Source organism: Erithacus rubecula, assembly GCF_903797595.1.
Source record: "Erithacus rubecula genome assembly, chromosome: 23".
Classification (NCBI taxonomy): domain Eukaryota; kingdom Metazoa; phylum Chordata; class Aves; order Passeriformes; family Muscicapidae; genus Erithacus; species Erithacus rubecula.
This window is the reverse complement of record NC_136675.1, coordinates 1,908,648-1,935,961: the sequence shown is the minus strand read 5'-3', so window position 1 is coordinate 1,935,961 and position 27,314 is coordinate 1,908,648. Positions and strand designations below refer to the sequence as shown.

The 27,314-nt window shown below is 49.8% G+C and overlaps 1 long non-coding RNA gene across 1 annotated transcript; it reads left to right on the top strand.

Moving 5' to 3' along the window:
• Positions 1-13,651: 13,651 nt before the first annotated feature.
• Positions 13,652-14,182, top strand: LOC306811713. The gene is made up of 3 exons (XR_013776717.1): positions 13,652-13,687; positions 13,835-13,886; positions 14,070-14,182. It is a non-coding gene; the product is annotated as an uncharacterized lncRNA (long non-coding RNA).
• Positions 14,183-27,314: the final 13,132 nt, after the last annotated feature.

Here is a 27,314-nt window from a genome sequence, read left to right as displayed (position 1 = left end):
TGGCAACTAACAACTGCTCAGCTCTTTTAAAGAGATTTCATTCCCTGTACTGGCCCAGCAGTGCTGATTTTTCATCCTCTTGGATTCCTGGGAGAGCTGCAGGTCATGGGGTGAGTCCCAGAGGTGTGTCAGACTCCAAGAGGTGTCCAAACCCAGATTTTGCTGCTCTCTCTCCTCTGCTCAGGACCCTCAGCAGTGACTGGTGCAGGACTCCCAGGAGGACACTAAGGTCAGGATTAGAGCCCATCGATAATTCTTCCTCTTTCCTCCTTTCCCTTTGTGTTCCTCAGAATTAGGGCGGGTATCAAAAGGAATTGATTCCTGCTAAGCCCTGGGTGTCCTGTTGCACAACATTCTGATGGATTCACAGGGAATTCTGTGCCAAAATCCGGTGAGATGAGCTTGGGGGGTGAGCTGAGCTCTCAAAGAGCTGGGGAGGGGATGGCACCTGGGGATTGTGCCAAGGCCTCTTCCAGGCCAAATTATCCAATATTTTCAGCAATGATCTGCAGGCAAATCACTGCTGATAACACCAGGATTGGCAGAGCAATCAGCAACCAGGAAGATGCTGCACTCAGAGGAACCTGATGACCTAAATAATTCAGATTAATTCAAACGAGGTGGAATCAGAATCAAAATAAACTCAAGGTCACTTGTTGAGGAGAAAACAAATGAGGGCCAGGCCTGGGAAATACAAAATGATTTGTGGGAGCACAACAGGGCAGTGAGCCTGGGATGGGAGAGCTGAGCAGGAACCCCACAGAAAATGGGGCTGAATATTAAATATTAAAAGAGGAATTATGGGGTGGGGTGCTGGGAACTGACTTTGCTTGGGTCAGGGGCTGGCAGAAAGTCCTCAAATTCAGTGCTGACATTTTGTAAAGGTGGTTAAACATCCAAGGGGGCAGTGGGAGCCTTTCCAAGGCTGTCAGGAGCAGCAGAGCTGCCTCCTGTGCTCCCTGGTTGTAGCTCATCCCAGGAAGATCAAGGGATAACTGAATTATTCCACCTAAAAACCACACCAGGGGAAAATACTGAGGTCTAAGGGGTTCTTAAATCGTGCAGGGACAGACAGAACCCAGAGCATATATAGCAATATATAGAATAACAGCATATATATATTTTTTTTTAAATATACCTTATATAGAACAGAAATATTATATATAACATTATATATATTATATTCTATATATTATATATAGAATAAATATAATAGAAATAATATATTAGATTACATTATATATTACATATAAATATATATTATAGCATAATAATATAAGATATAACATATAAAATAAACATTTAAATATATATATAAAATAGCATAAAAAGCAGCCCCATGGAAATGAGGAAGGGGCCCACCCTGGCCCTGAGCAGCAACATCTCCTGGTTTTGGCTGAAGTTTTGATTCTGGAAGGATCCCTGATCAAGCCCTGATTTTAACAGGGCCAAAATGAGGGAGGGGGTTGGAATAAAACAAACCAAAAAAGGAGCCTTGTCCCTGTGTGCTGCTGGATTTGGGTCCTGGCCAGGCTGCTGGACTCAGTTCAGCTCCACGCTCACACCTTGGTGAATGCAGGGAAATTCAGCTTTAAGTGGCTGCTGGTGAAATGTTCCTGCTGCTGGCCTGTGCCACACTGGGGACAGAGGTGTGGGGGAAAGGGAGACTCCAGCCTGGCTGGGGATTGGGACCCTCTGTAAAATTTATGGAATCCTTGGGGTTCCTATTTAAAGGATTAGAATTTACGGGATTAGATGGAAAAGGGGCTCTGAGGAAACTTCGGGACAGGGTTTTGCAGAGGTGTGAGGCTGTGCTCAGGAGTTCCAGGAGAGTCTGTGGGCTGGGGGAGAACCCTGGATTTGGCATTTTGGGATTTTGGGATTCCAGTCTGATCTGCACCTCTGGGGGCCCTTGAGGGGGTTCCTGGGCCACATCCCCCTGCTCCAGTCTGGGAGCACAGCAGGGCTGGACTGTGCTGCCCCTGCAGTGGAAGAAGCCGTGGGGAGATCTGGGGAATCCCACCCTGGAAGGACCCTGCAGCTTCCCTCACATCTCCATCCTCCCTGCCCCAGGGGCTCCACATCCACAGGATGTGCCTGGAGCTGGGAAAGGTACTGGGGTCATCCTGCAGCCTGGAAAATCCCATGTCCTCTCCAGAGGCTCCCAAGGATGGCAGCTCCCGGGAGTTCCTGGTGGGATTTAGTCCATGAGTAAATCGTGGAAGCAGAGAATTGAATGTTGGAAAACCCTCAGGGATCATGGATCCAACCATTCCCAGCACTGCCAAGGCCACCACTGGATGTCCCCAAGTGCCACCTCCAGGTGGATTTTGAGAGGAATGTCACATTTGTCTTTACAAACAAGCTGTGGCTCTGCTGGTAGATAAAACCAGCACTGAGAGATAAAAGAAACAATGGGATGGAAAAACTGATTGATGAATGGAGAAAGATATTTGCCTTTGTAAACAAACTGTAGGTTTGCTGATAAATGAAATTGGACATTGGAAGATGAAAGAAGCAATGGGGGGAAACTATAGAATCTGTAAGAATTAAAAATTAAAAGGGAGGGTTGTACATTAGAGGAGAATCTCAGGTATCAGGTGTTTAGGGAGTCTGTGCTTCTCTAGTACCTCAGCAATGGGGAAAGAGAGAGGGAAATGCAGCTGGGAAATTGGGATAAAAAGGAGACTGAGTCCTCCAAAACTTTGAGAGATCCCAGGGGAATGTCCCATGGCTTCACCCTTTATTCCTCTGTCTCATTTTTGGACATAAACCTCTGGTGTTTGTGGATGAATTTTCCTGACGATTTGAAGTCCCTGCAGGGAGAGGATCCGCCCTGAGCTCTCCTCTGCTGCCCCCAGGGGTTCATTGCTCTGCTTTTGAGAATCAGGGATGAGGAGCTGGGATGGGCATCCTGTGCAGGGACTGAAGCCCTTTCCCTGACAGGGAACTGAGGTGCTGGAGGAGAGGAGCAGGGATGGACAAATGTCACATGTGGAGGGGTGGGAATTGTCCCTACTCTGCTGGGTTTGACAAAGCTTTGTTACACAAAAAAAAAAAAAAAAAAAAAAAAACCCCAAAAAAATCCCCTCCTGAGCTGCTCTGTGGGGTCTGAGCAGGATCAGCAACAAGAACCCCACAGGACTCACAGGGAGAGGGTTTGACACCTCAATCAGAGCAGCTGTGCCCTCCTCAGCCCCAAAAGCCCTCCCCAGGCTCAAACCTGGCCACAGAGCCTCACTGCCAGCAGGGATTTGAAATCCAGCCCCAAGCAGGGAAAAAGCCCCTCTAGAACTCAGCCCCACCCCAAAACCCGGGGTTTGGGATGGCTCAGGCGTGGCTGAGTGAAAACATCAGGGCTGGCAGTGCAGAGTTCCCCACAGAGTGCCCCAAGGCTCTCTGAACACCCCATAAACCCCGGAGTGCTTGGCTTGGATCCAGGGAAAGAGCAGAGTCCAGGCAGCTGGCTGGGAAAAGAGGCGTGGAAAGGGGAAAAATAGGAAAAGTAGAAGTCAAATTAAAATGGCAAAAATGGCACTGGTGGAGGCTGGAATAGCAACACATTCCAGCCCTGTCCTTCCTCTGCTCCTGGGAAACGTGGAGGGACAACCCAAACCCTGCAAACTCACTGGGAAGGGCTGGGAATGGCAGAAATTCCCCCAGTTTTCTCAGTTTTACAGATTCCTGTGGGAATAAAAAATAAAATTCCTGACATTAGCTATCCATAAAACTTCCTGGACAAATTTCACCCTCCTCATCCTTCCAGGATGGAAGGAGCAGAGCCGAGGATCTCCTGCCTCCAGGGAAATCCCTGGGATTTCAGCTGGCACCAGGACTGAGCTGCAGACTTGGAAATCTTTAATTTCATTTATTTAAAACCGTTTAGAAGCAGATCCAAGTTTGAGGTTGGCAGTGCTCAGACGTTGTCATATCTGAAATTTTCCTTTCCTCAAGGAATTGGGTTTTGAAGTGGATTTTTTTTTTTTTTTTTTTTTTAGGGAACTTGGCCAAGGCTGAAAAGATTGAAAAACAGAGGGTTTGGGATTAGACACACAGGGTTTGGGAACACACAGGTACAGGGGTTTGGGATCACACTGGTACAGGGGTTTGGGATCACACTGGTACAGGGGTTTGGGATCACACAGACACAGGGGTTTGGGATCACATAGAGGGTTTGGGATCACACTGGTACAGGGGTTTGGGATCACACAAGCACAGGGGTTTGGGATCACATAGAGGGTTTGGGATCACACGAACACAGGGGGTTTGGGATCAGGGAGCAGGGAAAGGATCTTTTCCTGCTGGCTGTCCCCCAACTGTCCCTGGCATCGTTCCTTCCCCCTTCCCTCCCCCCTAGCCCTCCCTTCCCGGCAGCTGATTATCTTCAGATATGCAAAATAATGCAAATGAGGCCATAAAGATTGTAATTATGCTGAAGGAATTAGCTGCTCATTAGCGTCAACTTCCTGCTCGATTATCTTCACCACTGTCCCTCCTTCGGCGGCGAGCGGGGAGGACACGTCCCCGTCCCGATATTCCCGGGATTCCCGGAGGATTCCCGAGGACTCCCGTGCCCCCAGCCCGGGACAGCTCTCGGGTCCCTCCGAGGGCCGAGGGGTGTCCCCAGCGGGCGGGACACGCCCTGGTGGCACCGCCCCACCGGGCACTGCACGGCTCGGATGGAGCGGCCGCGTTCCCCCAGCGCAGTGAGGCCGATGGAGATGAAGATGAGTAAGGCTGATGAAGAGCTCGGAAACGCGCAGGAAAAGAGGAAATGAAGCCTCGGGAGGTGGCAATGGTCAGAGGAATTAGGAAATGCCTGTGGGATGGTTTGTGGCAGCCGGGCACGGCACAGCCGCTCCGCGCCACCCGGAGCTGCCGCTCCCCGTGTTTATCCGCACCGATATCCCACATCAGCCCTCACTTGGCAGCTTCCAGCTCCTTCCCTCCCTGGAAACTGCCGGGGTTGAACAATTAAATTCCGCCCGAGGCACTGACACACATCCCGGAGCTGGGAGCGGGTGTGCGGGTGCCCTGCCACCCGCGGGGACAGCGATTTGTCACCCTGCTGCCATCAAATGCTGCCATCAGAGCTGGCTGCACTTCCAGACACAGCAAATCTCAGCGAGGGGTGGATGGGAGAAGTCACGGCTCGTCTGCCACCTCTCCAAGGGACATTCAGGGGTTTGGGATCAGACACGGAGAGTTTGGGATCACACAGGCACAGGGGTTCGGGATGACACAAGTACAGGGGTTTGGGATCACACAGACACAGGGGTTTGGGATCGCACAGGTGCAGGGGTTTGGGATCACACAGGCACAGGGATTTGGGATCACATAGAGGGTTTGGGGGGTCACACAGGCACAGGGGTTTGGGATCACACAGTACAGGGGTATGGGATCAGACACAGAGGGTTTGGGATCACACAGGTACAGGAGTTTGGGATCAGACACAGAGGGTTTGGGATCACACAGGCACAGGGGTTTGGGGTCACACAGGCACAGGGGTTTGGGATCACACAGAGTTTGGGATCACATAGAGGGTTTGGGATCACACAGGTACAGGTCCCAGATAGGACATGGGGAATGTGAGGGCAGGGGCAGAGCAGGACAAAGCAGCCTTTGGAGTTTGCAGCTCTGCAGGGTTTCTGTGCTCTCGAGGGGTTTCCTTCCATTCACTTCCCACGGGAACTCCCACAGCTCCACGGAGAAGGAAGAGCTGCTCCCTTGGTCTGCTCTGAACCTGACCCTAAATCCCACTCTGGAGGAGATGCCACAGCTCAAATCCCCATTTCCAGCTGTTTTCCCTGCAGGGGTCAGGATTCACTCCTGGAGAGGACTGGCACGTGGCTCTTCCTCACTCCATTTGGATTTCATCTCCGTTTTATTCGGGCAGGGGTGACCACAGAGCCAGCATCTGGCAAATCCTTAAAGTTGGGATGTTCGTTTTCCAGAGCCGGCTCAGTTCCCTGCTCCAGGTCGGCGAAGGCGGGGCTGGGGCACGAAGAGGAGGAAAAAGGAGCATCCCGAGGTGGGAACTGTCACTGCCTTGGGCTTTGGAGATGCCACTGTCCCACCGCGGCACTTGGAGCACGGAGAAACTGCTCACCGAGCCAGGGATGAGCTGCCAGAAGAGTCTGGGGACTGGGAAAAGGAAAAAAGCCCAGCAAGAACAAATTTTCCAGGAAAAGTGTGGGGTTTGTGGAAGGAGAGGTGCAGCAGCAGGTCCTTGTGCTCTGTGGTTACAAGTAGGGGAATAGAGCTGAGACTGGGAGCTGCTTTCATCCAGCAGAAAAAAGCCTGGAGAATGTAGCAGCCAGAGGCTGGAATTAGCAAAAACTGAGATGTAGGATGCAGATAAGGCTGGAGATAATGAACAGCCTTGCTAATGAGTGAGCGAGGAACCCCGGGCTGGGGTTGTGCCGCTCATCCTGACACAGGGCAGGGTGTCCCCAAACCCTCGGAGCTGAGCTGGGATTTGTCTGGGTATGGGAGGACACAGGAAGGTCCTGACAGGGATACACAGACTCCAAACTCCCAGTTCAGCTTCATAGGGGGAGCCACATGGGCTCAAACCCTTTTAAAATCAGGGAATCACAGAAGATCCTGAGCTGGGAGGGACCCCCAGGGATCATTGAGCCCTCAACACCCCAAAATCCTCCCCTGTCCCTCAGAGAATTATCCCAACTTTCCTGGGGCTCTGGGCCTGTGATCTGGGGCTCTCCTGCTCCCAGCAGGTCCCAGTTACCCCAAACTGGAATTGTCCCAGCTCTGGGACGGGGGGATCAAACTGGGATTGTCCCAGCCCTGGACAGAGGGGACATCAAACTGGGATTGTCCCAGCCCTGGGACAGGGGGGACATCAAACTGGGAGTGCCCCAGCCCTGGGACAGGGGGGACATCAAACTGGGAATGTCCCAGTTCTGGGGCAGAGGGGACATCAAACTGGGAGTGCCCCAGCCCTGGCACTGGCTCTGCTGCACAGGCTGTGCTGGTGCCAGCGCTGCTCCATGGGCTGTGCCCTGTCCTGGGCTGTGTCCCACTGCCCTTCTGTGGTTTAAGTGCCAATTTGGATGATTCTCCCTCAGCTCCTGCCTGGCAGAGGTGGCAAAGCTGCAGGAGCACCTCGTGCCCCATTAATTCCAGGGAGTGCAGTGGGTCAGGGTTGATTTCTCCCCCGGATCAAACACGGCTTCGGGCGTGACTCCGTGTGCTGCTGGCCTGGGGACACACGCAGGGTTTTAGTGGCTCTGTGCCTGCCTGGCTGCCTGGTTTTATTCCTTAATAAAAGCTTTTGGCAGAGCTGCGGCTCCTCGCTGCCTCCCAATTAGGGCTGAGAACGAGCAGTGCTCGACTCCGACACAGAAGTTTATGGAAGCAGCCGAGAAACGCAGGGAGACCTCCAAGAACAATGAAGGCAGAGCTGCTGGCTGCTAATGAGGAGGAAACTGGGTATTTTTAGCTCCTCGAGAAGGTGGAAGGTGACAAAAAAACAACAGAAGAGCAAAGAAAATCCAGGGGCCAATCCTGGAAGCCAAAAATCGATGCCAAAAAAAAAAAAAAAAACCAAAAAAAAAAACCGAATGAGGTGGTTTTCTGCAGGGTAATTCCTGCAGGGATGGGGAGCAGGGAGCCAGGTGTGAGGGGCTCTGGTTAAGGGTTTTCTTGGATCAGGGATGATCCAGAACATCTGGGGAGAGTTGAGGCCCCCTCGGGCTGGGGGTGCAGCCAGCAGAGAGCTCAGCTCCTGAGAAGGGAAAGACCTTCCAGGCATTGGGAGCAGAATTCCAGCTGCCAATCCATCATTCCTGGCAGGGATGGAAGGAAGGATTCAAGGAAGGATTCCAGGAAGGAAGGAAGGATTCCAGGAAGGATTCCAGGAAGGAAGGAAGGATTCCAGGAAGGATTCCAGGAAGGATTCCAGGAAGGAAGGAAGGATTCCAGGAAAGATTCCAGGAAGGATTCCAGGAAGGAAGAAAGGAAGTTGGAAGATGCTCTTGTGGGGGACAAACCTCAATATCTCCTACAGCTGAAAAGTTGAGGCACAGGCTCATCCTGTCCCCCTGCAGAGGTGGCACTTGTCCCTCTGTCCTGGGCTCAACAGGGGCTGGAAAACCAGGCTGCCATGAGATATTTGGGATAAACCCCCCAAGGGCTGCCTGTCCACCTGGGACTGGGGACCCTGCCCTGAGGGTCCTGTTCAGTCCTTTTTCACCTCCATTCATCTCCCTGCCACAGAAATCAGTTTTCCAAGCTCAGTGCCCAGTTTTGAAGGACACAGCTGAGGGTCATGGAATATCTGAGGCTGATCCCAGTGAGAACAGGGCACAGGGGGTTGATCTTTCAGGCTGAATTGTGCAAATGGCCTAAAAACCTTCAGGTTTTCTACTTGAAAAGCTAAAAAACCTAAAATTGGACCCAAGGGAAGAGGAGAAGTTCTGTCCTGTCCTGTCCCACTCTGGGTTTGATCTTCACAGCTGCTCCCCCAGCCTGGGATCAGAACCATTTATCAGTCCTGGCTGAGCCCCAAATTTTATCTTCCATTGCTAAATCTGACATTTTAAGTTTCTTTTCAGGCCAAATCTAAACCCAAACAGTCCAGATGTAAAAGTTCTTCAAAGAAAAGAATTTTCCTAAAAATGTTGCTGTGGCAGAGTGAAAATTTTATCTTGTACCTTTATCTTTAGGTCCAGCCTAAAACCTGAACTCAGTTTTTAAAAAAATGGGATTTATTTTAGGCCAGCAAATATCAGAATAATGTTAAAATAATATTTTGGGAGGGGAATAAAAAGGGAAAATAATATTTTTTTCTGTTTTGCTGGGTGAAAATCCCTTTGAATGAGTCTTTTTTCTTGGAGATTTCTGGATGATGATAGTGTCCCCTCTCTCTGGGGCTCTTGGATTGGGGTTACAGGGGCTCCAAAGAGATAATTCCAAAATCATAATTCCAAATTAAGCAGAATTTTCCCACATCCTGGGGTTATTTCAGGCTGTTTGCCCCATTCCCTGGGGCTGGAATCAGCCCCTCCATCAAATATCACAGTGTGGAACCCAAGGGAGTCACTGGTCCTTCCCAGGATAAATTTATTGAGAATCCCCCCATGGATAATGCAGCCTGAGTTTGGTGCTGGAGGAGCTCCAGATTGGGTCAGGAGGAGACAACACCTCCAGTGCCTCCAGCTTTGTTCTCTCCCTAGAAATGATTTCTTTTTAATTAAGAGATGCAAGCAGGCCAAGTTTACATTTGCCATTCCTTCCAGCCGCCCTCACTCCTCCTTTATTTCTCTGGGATCCTCCCCTGGGCCTCATTCCCGAGTGTGGGGAGGGGGCTGCAATCCCAGGGGATAATTTCAGGGTCAAGGGAATGGGGAGGGGGCCCTGCCCCTCTCCCTGCTCAACTGCTGCAGCTCGGGGACACCTGAGCTGCTGGGAGAACAGAGATCCCAGCTCAGAGAGAAGCCAGAACTTCCTCCAGGTGTCCCTGTCCCCAGCACGGTGACTTGTTTTTCCTCTGCTGGAAAAAGCAGATGGCACCTTTTAAAAAAATCAGCATTTCCAAAAAAGAGGTGTTGGGTGGAAAAGCAGCACCTGGAAAGGGTTGGGAGGTTCTGCCATCCCTCGGGGCAGCTGGGCTGGGCTGGGTCTCAGTCCCAGTTTCCAGACTGGCAGAGGATCTCCAGATTCCATCCCTGTGCTCACAGGGAATTTGGGATGGATTTCCAGGCACAACCACTCCTGGGAACACAGGAAAGCTCCAGGAGCATCTTCCCAAATCCCAAACTCTTCCCTGCTTTGTGCCCCTTCTCCTTTGGGATGGGTTCCCCTTTCTGCTGGGAGGAGGAGGAGGAAGGGCCAGAGCACCCTGTGATCCCAGGAACCCTGGGATTCAATCCCAAACCCTACTGGGGCTGCCATAATGGGATTTTTAACATGGCAACAAAGCTATCCTTTCCCAACCTCTAAAAAATGGGATTTGCTGAGCAGTTCAGGACCAGCCCCACTCATTTGGGATCTCCAGGCCTGGATTTATATATCCAGATGTGAAAATATCAGATTAAAAACCCTTCTGTCAGCCCTGTGGGTTGGGAGATGCCCCATGAATGTTCCCTGTGGTTCCATCCCTTTCCCAGTGGGTCTGAGCTGATTTGGGAATCCAGGAGCCACTGAAAATGTTTGGAGCTGTGCCCAGCTCATCTAGGATTCACATGGAATCACAGGGTTTCTAATGGATTTAAGGGGGAAAAAAAATAATTCCCTTCATGAATAATTTATTTACTCCACAAATTTATGGAGTGGGAAATGTGCTGTGTGAGCTGGGAAAAGTGCACAGGCAGCAGAGGCAGGCAAGAGTCCCAGATGTTCCCTTCATCCCGAGGGTCAGAGACACTCCAGGTGCTGCTGGCCTGGAGAAAACATCAGCCTGAGCTCAGGAACTGATCCCAGCTCTGATTTCCAGCCTGCTGCTCTGGGTGCCATCCCAAACCCCAGCCTGGATGGGAAACAACTCCCAGGAATGCAGAGTCTGGAGCCCTCCCTTGCCCTGTGGTGTTTTTGTTGTGAGCTGAGCAATCCCTCCCCTGGAGCAATCCCAGGCTGCAGTTTGGGATCTCAGCTCCTTCCAGGAGATGGGGAAAGGCTCCAGGAGGTGCCTGGGAAAGTCTCACAAAAATCCTGGCAGATGCAGGCTCCACAGTGTAATGGTTTTGGAATCGAAACCAGTGAGAGACTCCAAGCCCAAAGTACAATTTATAGGAAAAAAAGAGAAAAACAAAATACATAGATAAAATACAAATCACTGACAGAGTCAGAATACAACCTGACACCCTGCCAGTCAGGGTGCTGGTAGCAGTCCAGATGAAGGGTCTTCTCAAAGCAATGATCCTGTAGCAATCCTGACAGTGATCCTGGCAGCTCTTGTTCTCTGGAATCCAGTGGAAAGAAGGTCCCTTGGTGTCCAAAATCTCAGTTTTTCTCTGGGTAGGAAAGGCTTGGCTCCTGCCCTGGCTGGAGCATCTCCCAGTGGGATGATGGAATTTTATCAGTCATGCACTGGGACTCAGTGGCCATGAACAGGAGATATCTCCTGGAGGGAGGATGGGCTGTGGGAAGATAAAGATGATTGCCCAGCTGGTTTAAAGATGGCCCATTAGCAGAGGATATCTCCACAGAGATAAGGGTCACTGTCCCACCCAGTTTAACAGATGGGGATAGAATATAGACCATTGGGCACATCTCTACATTGTAACATAGGACACACAGAAAGAGCAAAATCATCTCAGGTACCTCCTCTGGAGGGATCAGGGCTGCTCCCCAGGATACCAGAGAGGAAAATGCTCTGGGAGAGGCCTGGGAGGAATCTCAGGTGAGCCCAGGAGGACACAATTCCCTGCCAAGGCAAAACATCCCCTGGGGCAGCTTTCCTGGAGGGGTCTGGGGAGGATATCCAGGGTATCAAGTGCCCAAATTAGAGAGGAAAAGGCTCCAGGAGATTCCTGGGAGGAGTCTCACATAAATCCTGGAAGATGCACATTCCATGAAAAGAGCAAAATCATCTCAGGTGCCTCCCCTAGAGGAGCCTGGGGCTGCTCCCCAGGGTATCAAGCACCTAAATCAGAGAGGAAAATGCTCTGGGAGGTGCAGGTTCCATGGAAATTGAAAAATCACCTCTGGTATCTTCCCCAGAGGAAGGGTCTGGGGCTGATATCCAGGAGAACAAATCAGAGCCTAAATCAGGAGGAAAGGGCTCCAGGAGACTCCTGGGAGGAATCTCAGGTGAATGCAGGAGGACACAATTCCCTGTCAAAGAAAAAAATCCCCTGGAGCAGCTTCCCTGGAGGGGGCTGGGGCTGGATTTCCACGCAGAGAGTTTGGGATGATCCAGGAATGGGCCCCCCAACACTAAATTCCTGCTGGGAAGGATGGAATGCTGAGCTCCCCTGGCACAGCAGATGGAATTGCTGCTCTTCCAGAGGCTCCTGGGTCCATGAATCAATTTTCTCCTCATTCCTTCTTTTCCTGAGGCTGAGTTCCATCCCCCTGGGGCTCAGTGACCTCTCCCTGCCCTGGAAGCCCCAGGGCAAAGGGAATCCTGAATTTCCATCACTGCCTAAAATAAATGACACGGAATTAACGACCCCTAATGAGCCAATTTGTCACTGCTGCTAAGCCTGGCTTTACTGCGGGTGGGGGGGTTTAAACCAGCACCAGGAATTCCTTGGCTTTGCCATTCTGTGATTAAAGGATGGATTTATCCATGAAGGAATTTACTGGAAAAGCAGGGAGAGAGCAGGGGATGGATCCAAGGAGAAGGATGAGCACAAAGGAACAAGGCACTGCCCATCAGCTACGGGGACAGCACAAGAAATTGGGGATTTTCCTCCATCCAGGAATATCCAGGAATTATTTCAGCCTTTCCCACAAGCACAGCTGCTGATTGATTGGAAAAACTCCATTTCCAAAGGTTTTTGGGAACAGGGGATGGAAATATCTGCCAGGAAGGGGCTGTGCAGAGCTGCAGCTGGGATGAGATTAAATTTCCTCAGAGCTGTCACTGCCAGGCCGGGCTCAGACAGAAAATGTCATTTTTAATGATAAAAATGCCAGGAAAATGCAGAGCATTCCATATTTATATATTTAAATTTGGGAAATGTACACCTAGATATTAAACATTTATTCCACAACCCTACAGAAGTTAAGATTTAAGAAATTCTTAAAAAATAAAATAAAAAAAAGAAAGAAAGAAAAAAAAGAATGCTTTTTTTTTTTTTTTTTTTTTTTTTTTAATGAGAACCTCAGAATTTTCAGCTTCTGTGGAAAGGTCACTGAAATCAGGGAGGAAAGTTTTTATTGGAATAAAAAAAGTGAAGCAACTTCATGTTTTTCAATAGGGAATGGATCACTAGGAAGTGCAGAGCCACCCTAATTCCCAGGAATTCCCTCAGAGTGGCCCCCAGAGAGTTTTCTGCTGGAAAGAGGAGCTCAAACATCAACTCAGGGCTTCCCCTGAGACTTCAGGATTGAATTATTGCTGTCATGAATCCATTCTTGGCTTTGCAGGGGTGTCCATGGGACAGGGAAGAGGGAAGGGAAAAGCTCCCCCACATCAGCAGAGGGGCTGGAAATCCATCCCCACCCTCACAAACCTTTGCTCCTGGTTTTACATGGAAAAAACCCAAATCCTATGGAAGGGCAGAGCCTGGCTGAAGGATTCCAGGAAGAAAAGCTGCTCAGACCCCAAAGCCACAGGAACTCAGGATTTGTGGCTCCCTGAGAACATCCTCTCATCCCTGCAGCTTTCCAGGGAGCTGAATCTATCTCCAGCTTTGGAAGCCTGGAGGCCAGAGAGGGGGAATGGCCCTGCCCAGGGCAGAGGGGGAATTCCTGGAGGTGAGTTCCCATCATTCCCATCAGGTGAATTCCTAGAGATTGATTCCCATTGGGTAAATTCCCATCAGGTGAATTCCTGGAGGTGAATTTCCATAATTCCCATTGGGTGAATTCCTGGAGGTGAATTTCCATAATTCCCATTGGGTGAATTCCTGGAGGTGAATTCCCATAATTCCCATTGGGTGAATTCCTGGAGGTGAATTCCCATAATTCCCATTGGGTGAATTCCTGGAGATTAATTCCTGGAGATGAATTTCCATCAGGGGAATTCCTGGAGGTGAATTCCCATCATTCCCATCAGGTGAATTCCTGGTGATGAATTCCTGGAGATGAATTTCCATCAGAGGAATTCCTGGAGGTGAATTCCCAACATTCCCCTTGGGTGAATTCCTGGTAATGAATTCCTGGATGGGAATTTCTTTCATTCCCATAGATGAATTCCCATCAGGGGAATTCCTGGTGATGAATTCCTGGAGATGAATTTCCATCATTCCCATTGGGTGAATTCCCATCAGGGGAATTCCTGGTGATGAATTCCTGGAGATGAATTTCCATCAGAGGAATTCCTGGTGGTGAATTCCCATCATTCCCATTGGGTGAATTCCTGGTGATGAATTTCCATCAGGGGAATTCCTGGAGGTGAAATTCCATCGGGTGAATTCCTGGTGATGAATTCCCATCAGGAGAATTCCTGGAGGTGAATTCCCATCAGGGGAATTCCTGGAGGTGAATTTCCATCATTCCCCTTGGGTGAATTCCTGGAGATGAATTCCTGGAGGTGAGTTCCCATCATTCCCATGGATGAAATCCCATCAGGGGAATTCCCAAGGCCCCCAGGGATGCAGTGCCAAGGATCCAGTGGCTGCTACTCCAGGCTCATCCTTGCACAGCTCAGTGGCAAAGACCAGGGATCAAGTTCCAAAGCAAAGAAGGAAAAGGAGGAAGCAGAATTAAGATTTACCAGGACATTTCCCAGCTCCTTGTTTACTGCAGGAAATTTTCCTTTCCTTTGAGGAATTCTCAATATTGGAATCTCCAGGGTGTCCAGTTTGTGTCTCCACCCCTCCCTCAACAGAAACAACCCAAACAAAAAACCAAAACAAACCAAGCAAAAACTCCAAAAATCCCCCCAACAAAAAACCTCCCCAAAATCCCCAAAACAACCAAAAAACCCAAGAAAAATCCCATTAAAAACAGAAACCCTGCCGTTTGTTATGTTTTTTTTCCTCCTGCAGGACATACCAAGGTGCAGGGAGGGAACAGGGAGATGATTCCCCTTCCCTGGACACAGGGAGCAGCCTCTCCCAAAATCCTCCCATCATTTCCACCCCATTCTCTGGGCTGCTCCAGGGCAAGGAAACCCAGAAATCCACCCAGAACCTCCCAATCCCATTCAGGATTTACGGATCCCAAGGGAACGATGTGCCCCAGAGCCATTAATATTCCAGGACAGTGAGAACTCCAGCCTAAATCCTAAATGAGTTGGGATGTCAGGAGCATTTCCACGGTGGAGAGCAGGAAAGGAGATTTCAGTGCTGAACACAACAATTTCCATGGAGTTTAAATCCAAAAGTATCCTGCTTTTCTCTTCCTCACTTTTTTTTTTTTTTTTTTTTTTTTTTTTTTTTTTTTTTTTTTTTTTTTTTTTTTTTTTTTCCCCACATCCTTTCTTCTTTATTTTTGGCCTCTGGCTTTGAAGGAGAGGAAAGGAAGAAGGGAGAACATCAGCACTGATCCCATCACTCCAATCCCGAGATGGAATTAGGGTCAGGATCCTATTAATCATTTCAAAGGGAATTTAATCGGTCATTTAATACTCCAGGAGTGAGGAGGGAAATGTCAAGGAGAAGGAAAGCACATTCCAGAGGCAGCATCGGGAATATTGGACCTCCTGCTCTGGGACATTTTTCTCATCAGAGTTAATTAATTCCTGATGAGTTCCTGGTGGGATTGGCCAGGGCAGGGCAGGGTTTCCTGGGGTTTATCTCCAGGTGAGAGCCATTCCTGCCTTGCCAAGGCTCATCCCAAATCCAGCACCCGATCCAATCCCACCCCACCTCCCTGCCTGGAAAAACAGGAAGGACACTCTGACCTGCTCTGTCAACAACACAACTTCATCCCAAAGATGGAATTGTGGAGATAACTGGAAAAGCCCTGAGGAACCAGCAAAGCCCCTGAACCACCAAATCCTTGGGGAACCTCCCAAATCCATGAATTCCTCCGTGTTCCAAAATTCCACTCAAATCCCTGAGCAGCATAGGAACAGCCTCCAGCATTCCCATGGAATCCCAGCAGGATCCATCCATTGATATTCCCTGAGGAAGGGGCCAGCTGAGGCTTTTTGTTGGGAATAATCACTGGTGTTTCTGTGGCCAGCTGAGCCATTTATAGAAACCCATTAAAAAAATTCCCATCCCATTATCCCATCCCATCCCATCCCATCCTATCCCTGCTGGAAGCAGGTTATCGGGGTTGCTCCCACAGCTGGAACTGGGTGAGAATCCAAAGGAGGAGGAAAGGAACAAAATCAGGCCAAAAATAGCTCAGCTCCACCCGGGATGGGGCCATGGGTACCAATTCCAGCACAGCTCCCACCGGGAATTTAGGGAATTGTTCCCAAGCTCTGCCTCCTCTGGATTTACAACCTGCTCTTCAGTACTAATATCGGCAGGACTTTGGGATTATTGGAACTCTGGGAAGAGGGATTTAGGGAGTTGTTACCTGTTCCCATGCTCTGCCTCCTCTGCATTTACACCCCTCTCCTCAGCACCAGGATTTTGGGATTATGGGAATGTTGGGAAGAGCATCATCAAATCCCCCCAATTAACAGCAGCGTTTTGAGCCCTGCTGAGCATCCTGGGTTGTGACAGTGACACCAAATCCCTGGGGCTGTGACAATGACACCGAACCCCGGGGGCTGTCACGGTGTCACCTTTAATGGATGACCACACCCCTGGAGTTGTGACAGTGACACCCTTAGAAAGGTGACCAAACCCCCGGGCTGGGACAGTGACACTGAACCCCTCGAGCTGTGACAGTGACACCCTTAGAGAGGTGCCCAAACTCCTGTGACCGAGGAGTTCACACTCAATGCCACCACCAGCAGCAGGAAGGGTTGGAATCATCTCCCTAAAAATGTCAGGACATTTTTGTGACACTGTCCCCCTCTCTCTGCTTTTTCCCCATTCCCCTCAGCTTGATTTTCCCCTCTGCAGCCCTCGAGTCCTGTTCACAGCAGATTTGTGGCTGTTTGGGTTGGGTGTGGTGAATAAATCCTGCTGGGATTGATGGCTGGGGAGCCCTTGTGATTTTATTTCATTCTCCATCGCTGGGGCTCTCCCTGGGCTCAGCATTTCCCTGTTGAAATTGTCACCCCAGGAGGGCTCAGCAGCCTGAACTCCACGCTCAGGTGGAGTTTTGCCTTTTTTTTTTTTTTTTTTGCTTAATTTATTACTTAAAACCCCCAAAGTGATGCCATCCATGGGCATGGTGGGCACTCCATGAATTTATGGACACCCAGGAGCTGAACTTCTGACCCGGGACAGGTGAATACTTTTTGACCCTCAGCCCAGGTAAATTTATTTGAGGCTCACTGAGATCTCTCCTTGCTCTGTCCGTGCCACACCCGGCTGGGTAAAGAACCCTCCAGGATGGCCAGCACTGATCCAGCCTGGATCTGCCAGAATTTTCAGGAAATTTTTGCTCCAAAACACTCTAATTTTCGAACTGCTGTTGTTTCCACCCTGTGGGAAGGGGCAGGGCTGTGACATTTCCTCCTCCACTCGGGAGGTGACAGCACAAAGCTCCAGTTTGGGCACAATTGAATTAAACGCCAATTTTAACAGGGTTTTTTTTTCTGGCTGGGCAAGGCAGAGCTGACAGAAGATCGTTGGAGCTCTGCCCTGCCAGGTGAATCCACAGCAGAGCCCGGTGCTTTTCCAGGCTCTCCATCCTTTGAATTTTAACCTTTCCAGGATGTGAGGCACTCCCGGAGCTTCGAGAGCTTTTTCCCCACTGCAGGAACCGCTGAGCAGCAGCGAACGCCCCAGGAGCGATTTCCCCTTCCACCTCCTGAATATTTTGAAAGCAGAAAGGCAAACGGGGAGAATTTAAATGAAAGGAAAGGAAATTATCCCCGCAGTGAGCCCAGGCCCCGCCTGGCTCTGGCTTCCCATCCCTCCCGAGCCGTCTGACCAACAGGTGCCCAATTTGGAAAATTGCAGCAACCTCAACAAAAATAAATCCAGCAGGGGACGAGCAGAGCTCTGCTGCAATTCCCGAGGCTGCCACGGAGAGAGCTGGGGTGGGAGGAGGAGGAAAAATCCATTTTCCAGCTCCTTGCGTGTATTCCGGAGCCTGGGGAGACCTTGATTGCAGAGCCAGGGCGAATTTGTCCCTTCGCTCCGGGCGTTATCTGGATGGCTCCGATAATCTCTGCAGATAAACCAACAATTTTCCTCCGGCTGCGGCATTGTGGTGGCAGAACACGCATTAGAGGTGACAACAATCCTTCAATTTTAACCTCCGGCAGAGATCGGCGTTCCCGAGGAGGGCTCCAGGGGCAGATAACCTGATGGATATTCAATTATCAGCAAGGAAAGCTGATAGGGAATATTTATTTCTCGTGGAGCGATTCTCCATCAAAAGGTGATTGGGGAAAGGAGGGGGATTTTTGCCACTGAGAAAATTCAGTCCCTCGAGGCAGAAATCGTTTCTTCTTCTCCATTAAAAAAAAAAAAAAAAAAACAAAAACCAAAACCCAAAAAAATAATAAACAACAACACCACAAAACCCCACCCCCCCCCACCCCGCAAAGCCCCAAAACAAAACCAACAACCTTCCTCCCCCCAAAACTAACAAAACAACAACAGCAACAACAAACAAAACCAACAAACCAGGAAATCTCACAGCGTTTGGAAGTTGAGAGCAGCTGGGTTTGAAAATCTCTCGGAATCTTTTGGGGAATGGTTCATTATCTTAGGAGAGGAGCATTCAGCTCCAGCTTCAGTAGAAATTAAACACCCGATCCAAGTTGTTGCAGCAGGAAAAACCCTTCCCTTGGGGTGGGAAAAATCCCATCCTTGGGATGGGTGAACCTCATCTGCACCTGAGCCCCTTCCCACCCTCAGGAAAGGCTGAACCTCCCCGAGGGTGCCGATTTCTCTCTGGGCTGGGAGAGGATCCCAGAGTCTGGAGAGTTCTTAGGGAAATTCCTTAATGGAAAAGCCTGGTAAAAATCCTGGAATCATAAAATCACTAACGTGAGAAAAGAGCTCCAAGGTCATCGAGTCCAAGCTGTGCCCACCTTGTCCCCAGCCCAGAGATCTCAGGGTCACCTCCAGGGATGGGCACTCCAAACCCCCCTGGGCACTTCCAATCCCTGCCCACCCTTTCCATGGGGAAATTCCTGCTCTGCCCACCCTGAGCCTCCCCTGCCCAGCCTGAGCTGTTCCCTCTGCTCCTGTCCCTGTCCCTGTTCCCACAGCCCGACCCCCCCGGCTGTCCCCTCCTGTCAGGGAGTTGTGCAGAGCCACAAGGGCCCCTGAGCCTCCTTTTCTGCAGGCAGGGATGTGTCAGGCCATGAAATCCAAAGAACTGAGAATTCCCCAGCTCTGGGGGTGGATCTCGGGTTCTCTCACCGATGGCAGCGCAGGGATTTGGGGGGGCTCTGTCCCACCCCCCTGCAGCACCCGCACCCCAGCCCAGCCCAGCCCGGGCTCCTCATCCCCAATTCCTCCTCCCGCTGCCCCTCGGCTCCCAGGAACGCTCCGCGGAGCCTTTTGGGCTGAGATTCCAAGGACTCGGCGTTTCCAGCCTGGGATCGCTCCTGCAGAAGCCTCCATCCCCCTGGGCTGGTGACGGGGCTGCGAACACCACCTCCCCCTCCAGGCAGGAATATTCCCCGGAAAAGAGGGTAAAAGAGGGTTTGAGAGCGGAATTCTAGCGCAGGGACCCGTCCCAAATACATCTCGCTGTAGAAATCCCAGGGTGGGGGGCAGCTTTAGGGCTAAATCCAAGGAAGAACGAAATCAGAGGAAAGGGAAAACCTGGATTTTGCTGGAGTCAGGAGGGGTGGAACCAGAGGAATCTCTTCAGTCACTATCGGTACTTGTGTCGTTAATTACCCATTGATTTAATGAGCTCGTGCTGTCACCACTTGACTCTCACCGATTGTGTCACTGCCATTCCCGGGATCGGTGACACCAGAGCTGCTCCGTGAGAGGGTTTGGCCTTGCCAGGGGTGGCTCCAGGCTGGAATTCCTCACAATTCCATGCAAACACAGGGCCCTGCAGCATTGCCAAGGCTCATTAGGCCCCTTGGACAACGGGATATTTTTATCCGGGATAATTAAGTAATTACTGCATGTAATGGAGAGGGATCAGTTGGAGCCAGGCTGCTTCCATTTCCATTTTTTCCAGGAAAGAGGGAATATTCCCATGGATCTTTCCCTTTTCACCTTTTCACCTTTTCCCGTTTCCCCCCTTTCCCCTCTTTCCCCCTCTTCTCCTTTTCCTTTTCCCCCTTTTCCTTTTTTTCCCATTCAAATCCCTTTTATTAGTTATTGACCTCTGTCAATAATTAATTTGGTGCCCAATTAACCTCGACAACACCAAAATCCTAGCAAAATAAAAGGAGACAAAGAAGCCCCTGAACTGCGATTTCATTCCCAGGCTGGCACAAACTGTCCCCACACCGGGAATATCGAATCCATGTCCGGCCCTTCCCGGAGCCGGGAGGGATCCTGGGCACGGGGAGGATGCTCAGCCCCGGTTCCCACTCCCAGCCAAACCTCGGGAGCCTCCCGGGTGCTTTCCAGTGCTTGGATCTCCCTCTTGTGGCTGCACCTCGTGGATTCGGGATGAACATTCCGGGCTTGGAACCTCGGAGGTTCGGGAGGAGAGGGGTGGGAGCTCCCGGGACTCTGGGAGCCTGTGCCCTAATCCATGGAAAAGGGGCTTGGAATTATTTTAATTCAAATTAATTCTAATTCTAATTCTAATTCTAATTCTAATTCTAATTCTAATTCTAATTCTAATTTTAAAATCAATGTTCAGGTTTTTAAATTTTATTTTTTAAAATCTTCAGTTCTAATTCTTTAATTCTTTGAATTCTTGTTTTTTTCCCTACTGAAATTCTCGAGTTTCTGGCCTGCTGACTCCTGGCACAAGGAATATCTGGGGATCCAAACTCAGGCCTTTTCTGCATCACCTCCATTTCCACAGCCATTCCCTGCAGGAGAAAAGTCTTTTTGGGATCATCGAACAGCAGAGCTGGGAGAGAACATCCCATTGAGGAGAAATCCAGGATATTCCCAAGAGAAGGGAAAAAAGGAGGGGGAAGGGCAGCAAATAAACCCAAAGAATGGAAAAGAGTTATGAAAGTGGAAGAATTAAAACACAAATCCTGAGTCAGGTTACCCTGAGCAGCTGTGGAAGTGTCCAAGGCCAGCTTGGAATGGGATCAGCCCTAAATCCCCTCCCAGTCCAGCCCAGTCTGGGTCTCTCCAGGATTTCCAGGCCAGCCCCTCACACTGCTGGGATTCTGCTGCATCCCAGGAAAATCTCCCACCCCCCTCTGATTCCCATCCCATTAAATTCCCACATTTCCTTTCCACCCTCAGATCCATTCCCAGCCCCTCTTTTCCTATTCCAGATCTCAGCTGGGATCAGCTCCCAAACGTGCCAGGCATGGAAATTCCTTTATTTGGGATCAGGAACCTGCCCGGGGCCACCCACCAGCCACAACCCCCTTCCCAGCCCCGGTGGGAGCGGGATGGGGAAGGAGATGGGATTGGGGAAAGGGCTGGGATGGGGAAAGGGCTGGGATGGGGAAAGGGCTGGGATGGGGAAAAGGCTGGGATTGGGAAAGGGCTGGGATGGGGAAAGGGCTGGGATGGGGAAAGGGCTGGGATGGGGAAAGGGCTGGGATGGGGAAAAGGCTGGGATTGGGAAAGGGCTGGGATGGGGAAAGGGCTGGGATGGGGAAAGGGCTGGGATGGGGAAAAGGCTGGGATTGGGAAAGGGCTGGGATGGGGAAAGGGCTGGGATGGGGAAAGGGCTGGGATTGGGAAAGGGCTGGGATGGGGAAAGGGCTGGGATGGGGAAGGAGATGGGATAGGGAAGGGGCTGGGATGGGGAAGGAGCTGGGATGAGGAAGGGGCTGTGATAAGGAAGGAGTTGGGATGGAGAAGGGGCTGGGATTGATAAGGGGCTGGGCTGGGGATGGAGATGGGATTGGGAAGGGGCTGGGATGGGAAGGAGCTGGGATTGGGAAGGGGCTGGGAAGGGTCTGGGATAAGGAAGGGGCTGGGATGGGAAGGGTCTGGAATTGGGAAGGAGATGGGATGGGGAAGGGGCTGGGATGGGGAAGGGTCTGGGATGGGAAGGGGCCGGGATCGGGAAGGGACCAGGATCGGGAAGGGGCCGGGATCGGGAATCCCTCCACCGACGCCTCCTCTGCTCCCCGGGATGAGCTGGAGCGTTGCCAGGGTGACGCTCTCGTTGCCATGGCTCTGTCACTGTCACCCCCTCCCGCTGCCACCTCCTCCCGAATGTCCCTGCGATTCCCAGGACATCGCGGGGGTGATGGAATTCCTGCCCTGGATGGGATCTGTGGGACACACCAGGAATTCCCATATCCTGGGGGTCTCTCCCTCTTGGGGTGCCCCTGCCTGGGGCTCTCTGGTGGCACTAGGGATGGGTTTGGCCCCAGTCACCCCCAGTTCCTTCCAGGCACTTCCAGACTGGAGAAATTTTGGACAATCTTGGGTATTCTTGGCTAAAAATGTGGTTTAGTGGATGTTGGCCCTGCTCAGAGGATCAGAGAACTAGAGAATGAGAGAATAGGAGATGTAGAGAACCATGGAATTAGAGAAAAAGAAAATTATAGAATAATAAAATCATAAAATTATAGAAGCAAAATTATGGAATAGTAGAATTACAGAATAATGGAATTACGGAATTTTAGAATTACAGAATCAGAGAATTACAGAATCCTGGAATTACACAGTCCCAGAATTATAGAATCATAGGATCATAAAACTACAGAATTACAGACTTGATAGAAGAACTAAAACTTATTTTGCTCCATGTATAAACCCTGTTAATTTTAAAAAAACCAAATCACAAATCCAGTAATTTTAGCTCACTACAAGACTAAAAAGAACAAGGGATCTCCGTGGCTCTACATTCATTAAGGATAAATCTTTTAATCCCTATAAAATAATTACATTAATAATGTCCTTAAAAAGAGTTTGTGGGGTGCTTTTGGGAGAACCAAAGCCTGATTTAAGTGAAATGAGCACTTTCCATCCTGCCGCAGGTTATTAAAAACAAACAAATGAAATGGAAATTCAGTATTTTTAGGAAAATATTCATTTTTTCCAAAAGAGAAACAACTCTGAGGAGCTCCCTCCTGTCAGGGAGTTGTGCAGAGCCACAAGATTCCCCCCTGATCCCCTTTTCTCCAGGCTGAGCCCCTTCCCAGCTCCATTCCTGCCCTGGACTCTCTGCAACCCCTCCAGATCTGTTGTGTTGGGCCCAAAATTGAGTTTTGGAGCTCAGCCTTGGACTGAGGGAGAGCCCTGAGAAACAGCCCTGAACCTAATCCTGTCTCTGACTGGAATTCAGGAAAAATTCAGTTGGATTCCAGTTGTGTGCAGATCCAGGGCAGTGACTGACCCACAAAACCTCAGGAGCCAGCACAGCTCTGGACAAGCAGCAGGACTTCAATCATCTCCAGAGGCTTCTGAGAACAGGAAAAAAAGCCCCAGAAAAAACAAAATTCCCATGGCTTTCCATCTCAGAGTCATCTTGGATTGCTGAGCCCATTCTGGGATTTCTTCCTTGCTCAGCTCGGGATGGAAATTCCAGCTCTCAGTTCCTGAAATCCTGGGAATTGATCAAATCTCACCCCATTTCCAGGACTGGATTCCTCAGAGGCTCCCAGAGCACTTCCCATGCCAGGAAGCTGCAGTGGGATTAATTTCCTGCTGGCCCAGATCCGAGGGATCCAGGTGTGGAGCACAGCTGGATCAGATCCACGTGTGTTTAGGGTCTCCTCGCAGTGTTGATAATGAAACACTTTGGAATCAAGATAGAAATTTGCTCGACGATTTTCTGGCTCACAGCTCTGCTGGAATAAGTTTCTTTGCACCTGGAAAAGCTGGATTTGAAGTTGATTTGCTCCTATCACAATAATTCTTTTTGCTTTGGTGGTTTTTTTTTTTTTTTTTTTTTTTTTTTTTTTTTTCAGATCTTTTGTGTGCCTTCACTGTCCCTGAACTCAGCTGCCTGCAGGGATTGTGTTCAGCTCATCCATGCAAAACAATCTCCAAGCGTGAAAAATTCACTCCAAAAGATGAAAGGGTCGGGAAATGTTCAGAGTTCATGGAGAAAGGGGATTTTTGTGGGATTGCAGCCTCCCCTGGGGCTGCCCTGGGCACACTCACACTCACGGAGCCAAAGTTCCAGCAGCTTTAGGGGGAACTGGATTAAACTTTGTCCTGGTTTGGAGGACAGGTGTCTGCCAATAAAGGCAGAAGCTTCTCTTTGAAATGCAGAATGTAAACCCCCTCCCTCCAAATTATTATAATTTTGAAATTAAGGGGCTCTCAGGCAAAGAGATGGGGAATAGGAATAAGAGTTTTTTACTAGGAAAATTCAAATAGAAATGCAGTATTACAAAGAACAATCCCAACCCCTGCCAGAGTCAGAATCCAAGCTGACACCCGTCAGTCAGTCAGGGTGGTGGCACAGTCCCATTCCATGGTGGCTGCATCCTCCTGCAGTGGCAGATGTGGTTCAGCTGGAGCAGTGCTCCTGGAGAAGGTGCAGTTTCCTCTGAAGCTCCAGGGATGATGTGGAAAGGTCTGGCTTTCCTCTGGAATCCAGTGGAGAGAAGGTCCCTTGGTGTCCAAAATCTCAGTTTTTCTCTGGGTAGGAAAGGCTTGGCTCCTGCCCTGGCTGGAGCATCTCCCAGTGGGATGATGGAATTTTATCAGTCATGCACTGGGACTCAGTGGCCATGAACAGGAGATATCTCCTGGAGGGAGGATGGGCTGTGGGAAGATAAAGATGATTGCCCAGCTGGTTTAAAGATGGCCCATTAGCAGATAATGTGTGCCAGGAGATCAGGGGCACTGCCACACCCGGGTCAGCAGATGGGGACAGAATTCACATTGCTGGTCACATCCTGTACTGCAACCCAAGACAAACTTGGAGCCTAAAGCCTTGAAAATAATCATGCCATGGGATTCTTCAGGGTGCTGCTTCACCTCAGAGGAGCTGGGATAATTCCCTGGGCAGCAGAAATGGGAGCCTGGAATGGGAAAGTCCTGATGTGAAATTGCCACCGAAAATCCCAATGAACTGCTGCTTTTCCCCCTTCATGGGAGCTTGAAGTGGATTTGGGGCTGATTTTGGGCTGATTTTGGGCTGATTCGAGGTTGATTTTGGGCTGCATCACTTCAGAGGAGCTGCAAAGTCACTGGGACAATTCTCTGGGTGGCAGAATTGGGAGCCAGGAATGAGAAAAGCCTGGTGTGCAATTCCCAGTGAAGATCCTGTTGGAGAAGTGCTGCCTTTCCCACTCCACGGCAGTGAGAAGAGCCCTGGGTTTGAAGAAGATCTGAAACTGATTTCAAGTGGTCTTGAAGTGGATTTAAAGCGGATTTGAAGATTTGAAGTTGATTTGAAGCTGATTTGAAGCTGATTTGAAGTTGATTTTAAATGGATTTAAAGCTGATTTGAAGCTGATTTGAAGGTTTGAAGTTGATTTGAAGCTGATTTGAAGCTGATTTGAAGTTGATTTGAAATGGATTTGAAGCTGATTTTAAGTTGATTTTAAGCAGGTTTGAAGCTGATTTTTAGAAGATTTGAAGTTGATTTGAAGATGATTTTAAGCTGATTTGAAGCTACATCCTCACCCCAGACCCTTCTGGATATCCTGGACGTGGACTCAGAGCTGCTTTCAGGACACCCTTAGAAAGAACCAGAGCTCCAGCCATGAATAAATGTGATTTATGAAGCACTAAGGGCCGTTTGGGAGCAGCGTGAACCATCCAAATCCAATCCAATTAGAACCCAATCCCAATTAAATGGCTCCTATGGCTCAGGAGGAGGCTCAGATCCTTCATTTGTGGCATTGAACCCTCCCTGTGTGCAGACCCTAAAGCTGTGTGGGCCGAAGCAATGGGATTAATAGAAATAATAATTATATAATTAAAATCAATGACAATGATACAATTAATAGGAATAATTAGCAGAGCAGCTGGGGCTGAATTGGGGTGCAGGGAGGGTTGATTCCTGTGGTCTTCCAGTGCTGCTCCTATCCTTGGCAGTCAGCTCCAACCCTTTCATCTGAGTGTGGTTTAATGATCAAGTTTAATTAATCATGAGCCGGGTGAATTTTTTGGGTGGTCCTGGGAGTGGCACTTCCAATTTTTGGGATGGTTTTGTGAACAGAACAAAATCCTCAGCATTTAAACAGCAGTTCCCAAAGAGCTCTTGAGGGAAAAACGGGGTTGGTTGGGGGATTTTGTGCTGGAGTTTGCTCCAGGAATGGCAAAAATGAAGATTGGGATGGGTTTGTGTCCCTCGAGAGCCTCATGCCAGGCACCAGGGCTGTGCTGGAGTTCCAGAGATGTGGGACAGAGGGCAGGTCCTGCTGGGGAAGCACTGACATCCCCCAGATCTGGGGAATTCTCAATTCCTTGGGTTTCATGGCCTGACACATCCCTGCCTGGAGCAAAGGAGGCTCAGCGGCCCTTGTGGCTCTGCACAACTCCCTGACAGGAGGGGACAGCCGGGAACAGGGACAGGAGCAGAGGGAACAGCTCAGCCTGGGCAAGGGGGGGTTCAGGGTAGGCAGAGCAGGAATTTGGAATTTCCCCATGGAAAGGGTGGGCAGGGCTTGGAACTGCCCAGGGGGGTTTGGAGTGCCCATCCCTGGAGATGTCCCAAGAATTCCTGGACGTGGCACTGAGAGCTGTGGGTTGGGACAAGTTGGGATCAGCTCAGACTCGGTGACCTTGGAGCTCTTTTCCCATTTCATTTCTGGGATCCTGAACAGAATCCCAAAGGGTTTTCCAAAAGGGAATATCCATCCAATCCAACCCCCCCAGCAGAGGTGTCCCTACCCCAGCCCCTTCTGGCAGAGAACATTTCCTGTTCCCCCACAGCTCCAAGCCCCTCACACCAACAGCACAAAAGGAGCCCTGAAAGTCCTTAGAATCCCATTGAAAATGCCATTTCCATTTTAGAACCATTAACATCACCTGGTTTAAATAAACACCCTAAGTAGGAATGATCCTTTTTAACATCAGCCCAGGCAAGGCCTGGGGTTGGAGGTTGGGTGAGTGCTGCACATTTTTCATCTCCAAAAGCTGCTTTGGAGGACACTGGGTGAGCTCATGCTCTCCTTGATTATGCACAGGGCCATGATTTGCATGGAAAAAAAAAAGTCAAATTTCATTCCTTTTTTCTTTTCTTTGGAAACGTTTCCCAGTGGAATGGAATTGTACCAGCAGCACTGAATGACTTGGGGAAGGAGAGGGAAAAAATTAAAAAATAGGACTGGGAGAGGTGGGGTTACCTGGGGCTGCTTCAGCCTGTCCTGGCAGAGAGGAATGAACTCCCCAGAATGCAGGATTTTGGGAGATGTGGGTTTTTATGGGAATGTTAATAAGGGATGAAACCCCAGGAAATGAAGTGGGAATGTGCAGTGTCCTGTTGTTGGACAGAAGCTGGGCTGAACCTGCAGCTCAGGCTCTTGATTCTGGATCTGAGAAACCCCGGAGCTGAATGTGAGAGATTTTGGAGATGATATTGAGAGATTCTGGATCTGCATATGAGAGGTTCTAGATCAAAATCTGAGAGATCCTGGAGCTCAATCCCAGAGATCCTTGCCATGAAATAGAGAGATTCTG